Here is a 10,144-nt window from a genome sequence, read left to right as displayed (position 1 = left end):
ATACACGTTTTTGCTGGGGTTTCCCCGGTAAAATTCGCATTTTAGCGGCTAAATATTACGCTATTGGGATCGATTAAACCCCCAGATATGAAAAACAACCCGCGGCAACAGTGTTAAAGTAGCCAAAGTCCGCGGGAAAAACGCGAACTTGGCAACACTGGGTTGGTTTCGCCTCGTGGTGATGACGTCATCATTCGCACGCTCGCCTCAGTGTGGCGGTTTTCTGAGGTAAGTCACAGCTATTTCACATAATTGTAAAATACACGTTACATCGTTTGTTTGAGGAACATTTTTACTGGTTTCTTAAGTACCTTAAAAATAACTAATTTGTGGGAGGGGGCGTAAGTCATTTTGATCCAGTTTGTTGCAGAAATACACAATTTTGTTGTTTATCAACCGCCAATAAAATTTCAAGAAGAAGAAGAAGAACATTTTTACAGAATCATATCTGAATTATTTTCATCAGGTTCAGTGTGTGTCTCTGCCAACACTTATTTAAGAGTTTTATGATTTAAATCGATTGTCATCATCAATTGACAATTATCCGTTTCTCTTCACATAGTAAACGGTAAGATGTAGGGAAATACTTTAATTTTATGATTGTGTAAATATTAAATATAAAATATATTCCGATTCATATGGACAGATCACAATGTTTGATAAAGAAAGTGAAGTGAAGTGTAGCAAAGTATGGTGACCCATTCTCGGAATATGTGCTCTGCATTTAACCAAGTGCACACACACACACTGTGAACACACACCCGGAGCAGTGGGCAGCCATATTGCTGTGGCGCCCGAGGAGCATTAGGGGCTTTGGTGCCTTGCTTAAGGGTCTCACCTTATGGAAATCTTTTCATTTATTTTTAAGGATGATATAGAGTTTCTTGCTAATTCTTTAATAGTTAATAGTTTCTAAATTCTTCTTTCCAGAGAAAAAAAATAATTAATATTTTTTTCCCCTTCCTCAAACCATTTGGCCCTTGACCTCACATAAGCTCCTTTGGCTAATTCCGTGTGCAGGTTATCCATTTCTAAATGGATCTTTTTTTTTTTTTTTAAGTTTTTCTGTTATCTCTGTAATTTTTTGAAGCTTGTTTTTCTTGAACTCTTTGCCTCTTCTCATTGCCATTTCTCTGACTTTGAATTTTTTGGTGGAAAACGGTCAACCGAATCATCCGGAGCATCGTTAAAGTCACCACCTATAATTATCCTTCTTTGTACTTATTTTTTAGGTCTGTTAATATTTCACAGATTTTCTTAAACATTTCTATATTATGTACTTGAACGTTGAAACCATATACATTGCAGATGATTAAAATAGAATTATTCAATCTGAGAGACATTATAAATTAAAAGATTAATAACTTCTGTAGCAAATGTAGCTATTGCTCATTGTGAATGTTAATGCATTAACTAAGGTTAAATAATTAGATCTTATTGTAAAGGGATATCTTTGGGTCTTTATAGTTCTTTTGCACTTTAATCTGTGTAAAACTTTTAACTTTATATATTTTTCAGTATTGGATTATTGTATTTAAATGTTAAGTTATTTTTGTTATAAGAAAAAAGTTATTTAACCTGTTATACTGTATTATGACCACTTTTTTAAAATTAAATTTCAATACTGTGATAAAAGCATGAGAAATTAATCTCAACAGGAAAATTTTATACAGGCATATCCCTAGTTCCCATATTTACACATGTTGGAGGGGACTCACCTGTTTAAAAAGATGTTGTTCAGCATTAGCTTATTATTGTGTACATTGAAATTTTATGAATTAATGCTTACATTTTTTGTATCTCTAAATGTTTGTATCTCAAGGGATACGACACTCTTTTAGGGGTATAAATCAAGATATAAAAAAACATATATATATATATATATATATATATATATATAATATATATATAATATATATATATATATATATATATATAGAGTGGCTTGTGTGCTTGTGTGTTTAGAAAATCTAAACTTTTGTAATTTTGATAAAAGTGACATTGTTAGAAAGGTCTGGCAGTCAAGGTTCTATATTTGATAACTGTTTTGTAATAGAAGTTGATTGATTTATGACAGAAAACTGTATAAAAAAATTCAATAGAGTTTGGGTGTAACCCAGTCGTTATTTTTGGAATGGTACCCAAAAAAAATCTCACAGGAACCACAATTTTTGTGAAATCAACTTCAAATTTGGAACATAAATCAGTTAGACATATGGCTTTGATTTTATAGCAATTTTAAAGTGCAACACATTTAATAAAATGTATTTTATATAAAATTCAAAAAACAATTTAAACTTAACTTATGTGTCTTCTTTAAAAAGAATGGTTTGCCCATTTTTAGCGTTAAAATAGTATATTGTTACTGAAATGAAAATTGATCATTAAACAAAACACTCCGTTTTGTTGCCTCACCTGTCAGAGCAGAGTTTCATCCCTGTATAAACCTGAGTTTATGTCTGAAAAGACACTTTACTTTCTTTTTATTAAAAAAGTGGACTTTTTTTGTTAAGTAGACTACAGAATGGCCTGAAGAAGCAGCTAAAGAAGCTAAAGGTCTTTTTTCCCCTTCTTTTTTCTGTGAAAATGCTCAGATCAAGAGAGAGATCTGTTTCATTCATTTTCAAGTAATTATGTATTATTTTAGCAATAACTATTATTGCTCATTTTTATTGTCTAATGATGCTACTTGAAAAAGGCCTACGGTTCTTTTCCTTGTACTGTGGCTTCTTTATTTCATTATTCTTTATTCGCGACTACTCTAATTTGCGCTGACCTTGGTATATTGCATTTGGTTGATAAGTAAATGAAATGTCTGTGTTCTTTAATTTCCACATTATTAGTAAATCTCTCACAGAAATTTCCATGCCCATCGGCGCAGTTTTGGAATTGCGCACTCGTGCTAATTTGCCCTGTTTAGTAATACTAGCCCTTAGTCTGTTATCCCACATTAAGCATTTTGCTGTATGGGAGGAAAAGTTTACGTTTGCGCATTACTTTCATATTCTGGTCATCTGCTTGCCTTATAAGCTAGTACATTTTATTATTACTCTATAACAAATTTGATCTTTATTATAATACATTAAAGCCATATTAAGTATTTATGGCTTTCTACAGGAGGAAAACACTTAACAAGAAACTTTGGGCATTGTATTGGTATTCTGCCATTCTGTGGTGTTGATTGCAAGTGATGTCGCAGGTAGTGGAGAGTGCAGGTGGCGACTGCAAGTTTTATTGTAATCCTTTTTATGTTTTTACCTGACTACTGTTGTAAAATGTTGAGAGATTCAATTAATAATAATAATATTAAAAAGATGGCAAATTACATCACTTACAGAAATTCAGGTGTCTGAGAGTGCATGTGCATGTCTGCAGGCAGATGCTATTGATATATTCAGACTCAAATGATCTGTTTCTACCACCAAACACTTGACCAAAGTGCTGTGCAAAGTCACAATAGTCAAAAAATAAAACTGATTTAAAACATTCTCAACTTTTAAAAACTAAAGAAAACAAGTGGGTTTTCAGAAGAGCTTTAAAAACCAATAAAGATGGAGCCGCTCTAAAGGTGTGGTGGCAGGTTGTTACACAGTCTAGGTCCCATCACCAAAAGAGCTTTAACCCCTTTGGCCATTCCATCATAAATAGGTTTTGATTGCCTGATCTTAAAAATATAAGTAGGGCTATAAGTTTGCAACAATTCCAATAAAAAATCAATTTCAAATTCTTATAAAAATATAAATAAATAAATAAATATATAAATGGGCACATATACAGTACAGACCAAAGTTTGGAAACATTACTATTTTTAATATACAGTACAGACCAAAGTTTGGAAACATTACTATTTTTAATGTTTTTGAAAGAAGTTTCTTCTGCTCATCAAGCCTGCATTTATTTGATTAAAAATACAGAAAAAAATTTAATATTGTGATATATTATTACAACTTAAAATAATTGTTTTTTTAATTTATTATACTTTAAATTATCATTTATTTCTGTGATGCAAAGCTGAATTTTTAGGATCATTATCACATGATCCTTTAGAAATCATTCTAATATGATGATTCATTATCAAAGTTGGAAAACAGTTCTGCTGCTTAATATTTTTTCAGAACATGTGATACTTTTTTAGGATACTTTGATGAATAAAAAGTAAAAAAAAAAGAAGAAGAAGCTATGTTTTTAAAAAAAGAAAATATTTTGTAATAACAATATACACTACTGGTCAGTAATTTGGGGTCAGTAATTTTTTTTCTTTCTTTTTTTTAAATAAAAACCAATACTTTTATTCAGCAAGGATGTGTTAAATTGATAAAAAGTGATAGTAAAGAAAATATATATTATTAGAATATCTATTATTAGAATTTTTTTTTTTTTTTGAATAAATGCAGTTCTTTTTAACCTTTTATTCATCAAATATATTAGACAGCAGAACTGTTTCCAAACACTCATAATAAATCAGAATATTAGAATGATTTCTAAATGATCATGTGATAGACTGGATGTTACATGTGACACTGAAGGCTGGAGTAATGATGTTGAAAATTCAGCTTTGCATCACAGGAATAAATTAATTTTTTTACATATATTAAAATAGAAAACAATTATTTTCAGTTGTAATAATATTTCACAATATAACTGTATTTAATCAAATAAAATGCAGGCTTGATGAGCATAAGATACTTCTTTCAAAAAACATTAAAAATAGTAATGTTTCCAAACTTTTGGTCTGTACTGTATATATATATATATATATAATATACAAATATGAGAATTTTAAAATTTATCATAAAATCAACTGGGAGCCAATGAAGAGCTTGCATAAATGGGGTAGCAGGATCATATTTGCGACCTTTCTTTAAAAATTTGGCAACAGCATTTTGGACTAATTGTAAGCGAGCGACCTGGGACTTGTATCTGGGAGATGCCACAATACAAAGAGTTACAATAGTCCAATCAATAGGTAATAAATGCTTGAACTGACTTTTATTACAGCTCAAAAATTGAAAGTGCACCAGAGGATCCACACTGGAGAGAAATGTTATGAATGTGATGAAACGCCAAGGTTCCTAACACTTTGATTCAAAAACCTGACAGGCTTTCCAGGGTAGAATTATTAAATTTTAATTGTCAGAGGGACCAAAGACAATAACCTCTTTGAGTCATTTAAGGTTAAAAAAGTTACTAGCCAAACCTACGCTTTACCTCATCATGCAAATAAGGTTTCTTTAGCTGAAGGGTAATTTCTTTTAATAGGCAGATAGATCTGGGTATTATTTGCATGAAAGTGGAAAGATACACCATGCCTTCTCAAAATCAAACCTAAGGGAAGCATGTAGAGAGAGGAAAAGCAGAGGTGCTAGAACAGATCTCTGTTAAATATGATTCAAACCAATGCAAGACTGAGCCTTTAAGCCCCAAAACAGATTCTAGTCTAGACAGGGGCAACTTCATGCAAACTTCTCTGATCGGATAGCTATCCGATCGTGAAAAGACCAGGTGTAAATGCTCTCCAAAACACTTTCGAGATCTGATCGCTCAAACCACTTCAGGAGCTGGTCTGGGCCACATTCCAGATGAAACTGCACAAGTGTAAATGCATCTTGTTTTCTGGTAACCCACATATGTAAAATTTACTCCTCCCAGAATGAAAAAAAATAAAAATAATAATAATAATATACGTGAGAGTGTTTTATAAGCTGTATCATATGTTATAGTCAGATATGACAGCGCTAATGCAAAACATAGGCTATCGCAGCAGATGAGTTTCTGAGTATCTCTTCAGCAAACCGATGCATAAACTGCTGCAAATGTAACTTAATGTAAGACGCAGAAGCCCAACACACTCATCTTCATTAAAAATTAGTGAGACTAACTCCTCTTTCTAGTGCTGATGCTACGATCTCTCCTGTTTGCTGTCTGTGATCTTAAAATTAGCTGATAATTAATAAAATGCAGCGCTATATTTGTTGCTTTCGTTGATATGAACCCCATTAAATTTGCATATAGAGATCCAGAGAAAATGCATGGAGTGACCAGGGTGTAAGAAGCCCTCAATGTTTTTAGTCTGAGGCTCAATAATATTATCAGAGCTGCTGGAAAAACTGTGTAGATAGTTAAATTACCACATTAAGCGCATTTAATTGGTGTCAGCAGACTTGGACAAACTACACAATGAGCTATTGTGGCATTAAAAGATATAACTATTTATTTTATGTTTTTAAAGTCAATTAGAGATTATTCTTAACAAAAATGGGAATATAACTTGTGAATGAGTAAAAACAGTTTACAGTTAATTTACTTTAAAAGTTATATTACTAAATAGGTAGATAGATAAGCATAAATACTTAAAATATGTGAAGGTGTACAAAGTGATTTGTTATTTGATTTTGACAGATCTGCTCCTCTTACTGTACAGCGATCACAATCAAACCTTCAGTGAAGCACCTTCCACAACAAACACACCTTCAGTGAAGCTCCTCCCACAACAATCACACCTTTAGTGAAGCTCCTCCCACAACAATCACACCTTCGGTGAAGCTCCTCTCACAACAATCACACCTGGAAGTGTGACCTTTAGTAACCTTTAGTGAAGTCAGTGAAGCATCACGAAGAAGTGAAATCTGCAGAGACCGAGTTTATTGAAGGACAGAGAGAACATGAGAGATCCAGAACCCTGCAGAATCAAACACACTGAAGAACAGACAGGTTGGTGATTATTTTTGATCTTTCATCAGTGGGGGCTAAAGAACATTAAGGTTATAAAGCTTCAAATAGTTTTTCATATTTTGATTTGGTGTAATACAAAAAATATTTAGAGCTGTGCAATAATATAGTTGAAGCAGCAAATTATAAGGTCACTTTCTATAAACTTCTGGAGTTGATTTAATATATTTAATAGTTCTCACTATAGAAAACGTAATGTAAAAATTAAACGTAATAATAGAAAGATCAACATACCTCATTCATGGAAAGTTTCAGGGACATGTATTTTTTAAAAAATGCATCATTTTTATTAAAGATTTGTAGAGCAATCACTTTTATGTCCTTTCACATTTCTCTGTGATGTACTAAATATTAAACATTTTACTTTAATTTCAGAGTTGATTGAAGAAAAAGAGAATGAGGAAATGAATGGAGAGGAGGAGAAACATGATGTCAAAACTGGAGAAAAACCTTTGAGTCGCTCTGAGAGTTTCAGACAAAAAGCTAATTTTATGGTACACAGGAGTATTCATACAGGAGAGAAATCATTCACTTGTGATCTATGCGGAAGGAGTTTTACACAATCATCAGTCCTTAAGGATCACATGATCATCCACACTGGAGAGAAAACTCATGAATGTGATCAGTGTGGAAAAACATTTTTGAGTGCTTCAAACCTGAAGAGTCACCTGAAAGTTCATACGAAAGAGAAACCACATTCATGTTCTTTGTGTGGAAAGAGTTTTTCACATCTGCAGAGTTCAAAAGTTCATCATAAGAGACACACTGGTGTGAAAGATCATATGTGCTTTGAGTGTGAAAAGACTTTTTTTACAGCTCAGCAATTGAAAGTGCACCGGAGGATCCACACTGGAGAGAAACCTTACAAGTGTTCACACTGTGACAAGAGATTCAGTGAGTTAGGACCCCTGAAAACACATGAGAGGATTCACACCAGAGAGAAACATTATGAATGTGATCAATGCAGCAAAACATTTTCGTGGGCCTCAGGACTGAAGAGTCACCTGAAAGTTCATACGAAAGAGAAACCACATTTCATGTTTCTTTGTGTGGAAAGAGTTTTTCACATCTGCAGAGTTTAAATTTTCATCATAAGATACACACTGGTGTGAGAGAATATATGTGCTTTGCGTGTGTGGAAGACTTTTATTACAGCTCAACAATTAAAATTGCACCAGAGGATCCACACTGGAGAGAAACCTTACAAGTGTTTCACAATGCGACAAGAGATTCAGTCAGTCATCACAGCTGAAATCACATGAGTGGATCCACACAGGAGAGAATTGTATCACTGCACTGTATGGGTGAGAAGAGTTTCAGTCAATTATCTGATCTACACAGACATACAAATAACATTCACAGCAAGTAGATCACCTTCATATCCAGCAATTTCAGGTGAGATGACAATAATGCCAGAGGTGTAGCAAGTCTGCCCTGGGCCCATATGAAACAAATATATATATATTATTGGTTAACGTGTGCTCCAAATCAGTTAATTTATTCTTGTCTTTTCTAAGTTAAAATAATGTTATGTGACTTTTCACAAGCTGATTGATTGCCGGTATAAATGCTTGAAAATAATATTTACCATTTTAGTCCATTCATTATTTGTAGAGCGCCAGCCGCCCAATAATTGTGATAAGCTCTGTGCTTTGCTGCTTTTAATGTAACACAGTCTCATTCTTTAAGTTCTATCGATTTTATCATGAAATACAAACAATAATTAAGTTGGCTTGCTTGGCTCCAATTTACGGTTTTCCTAAAAATGCCAAATGAAAATCCCATAGACTTACACTGACGGAATGTTCAAATGAGCCAAGACACTTCAAGCTCCAGCCGACAAACATTCAAGTTTAAACGCACTGAAGCCTATTGGACTCAATTAAACTTCACTTCTAATCAATATAAATAATCAAAACAAACTTAATCTAACCTACAACCAAAATATAAAACTTCCACTCTAATATTTCTAATCCATCTAAATCATCCATCTCTAACTCTACCACTTTCTATTCTATTTTATTTCTACTTCATCTATTTCTTCTTTAAAAACAAAACAAAGCAAAAAAAAAAAAAAAAAACACACACTGGCTTTCTATTTTTCTATTCTATCTACTTTTTTCTTTGTGTGTGTGTGTATTATATGTATATATATATATATATATATATATATATATATATATATATATATATGGCTGAGCAACATGCTAATAACACACTAATCATGCTAGAAACATGCTAGTAACACACTAATCATGGGGTGCATCTCAATCAGCTCCCTAGCTCCCGAGCTTGTGTATCAGTAGATCGTGTACACGAATTCGGGCACTGGTAAGTTTCCTGACTCACTGTAATTTGGGACAGTGATCACTCGAATTCCAGTGACATGATCATGTACAACGTCAACGGACAATATAGTAGAACGGCATCAAACAACAGACAGGACCTATCTCTTTTTGATATTCATTTTTTTATTCTCTTTAAACACATCGTTCTGTTACAAGTTCTTACAACATTTCGGCATAATATTCAGCAGACGGGTCTCCGGTGTGGGAGGCGAACGCACTAACAAGGAGCCCAAATGACTGCAGCCACTAGCGTCAGTTGCTAGTACCTCTTGAGATCAGGGAAGTAAGGTTTACCTGCACAGCACCATGCATTTACTTGAAAAAAACAAGGAGAATGAAGAACAGAATGAAGAGGGGAGAACAGTTGTGTCAAAAATCTGGAGAAACTGGAAACATTGTGTCGAAACTGGAGTCGCTCTCAGACCAAACAGAAAGATTTAAAGAAAAGAAGAGACGAGAAATCTTTCACCTGCACTCAGTGTGGAAAGAGTTTGACAAGCAAACAGAGTCTCATCATTCACATGAGGATCCACACTGGAGAGAAACCTTACTGGATCAGTGCGGGAAGAGTTTTACACAATCATCAAAACTTAAGGACACATAAACAGTCACACTGGAGAGAAACTTCATGAATGTGATCAGTGCCGAAAAACATTTTTGTGGGCTTCAAACCTGAAGAATCACCTGAAAGTTCATACGAAAGAGAAACCACATTCATGTTCTTTATGCGGAAAGAGATTTTCACAGCTGCATATATTAAAACTACATCAGAAGATACATACTGGTGTGAGAGATTAAATGTTCTTTGCGTGTGAGAAGACTTTTACTACAGCCAAAGATTTGAAGTGGTACCAGAGGATTCACACTGGAGACAAACCTTACAGTTTCAACTGTGAGATTCAATTCAACTCCTACCCAAAGAACAATGTCTAAAAAAAAAAAAAAAAAAAAAAAAAAAAAACAAAAAATTTTGCTGGATAAGGCTTAAAATATAACACCCAAATTTTACTCCACCGCAAAATAAAATTTTGCATTATTTACTTACCCCCCATTCGTTCCAAACCCCT

Source organism: Cyprinus carpio, chromosome B22 (genome assembly GCF_018340385.1).
Source record: "Cyprinus carpio isolate SPL01 chromosome B22, ASM1834038v1, whole genome shotgun sequence".
Lineage (NCBI taxonomy): Eukaryota > Metazoa > Chordata > Actinopteri > Cypriniformes > Cyprinidae > Cyprinus > Cyprinus carpio.
The sequence above is the reverse complement of the archived record's forward strand: the minus strand, read 5'-3'. Positions refer to the sequence as shown.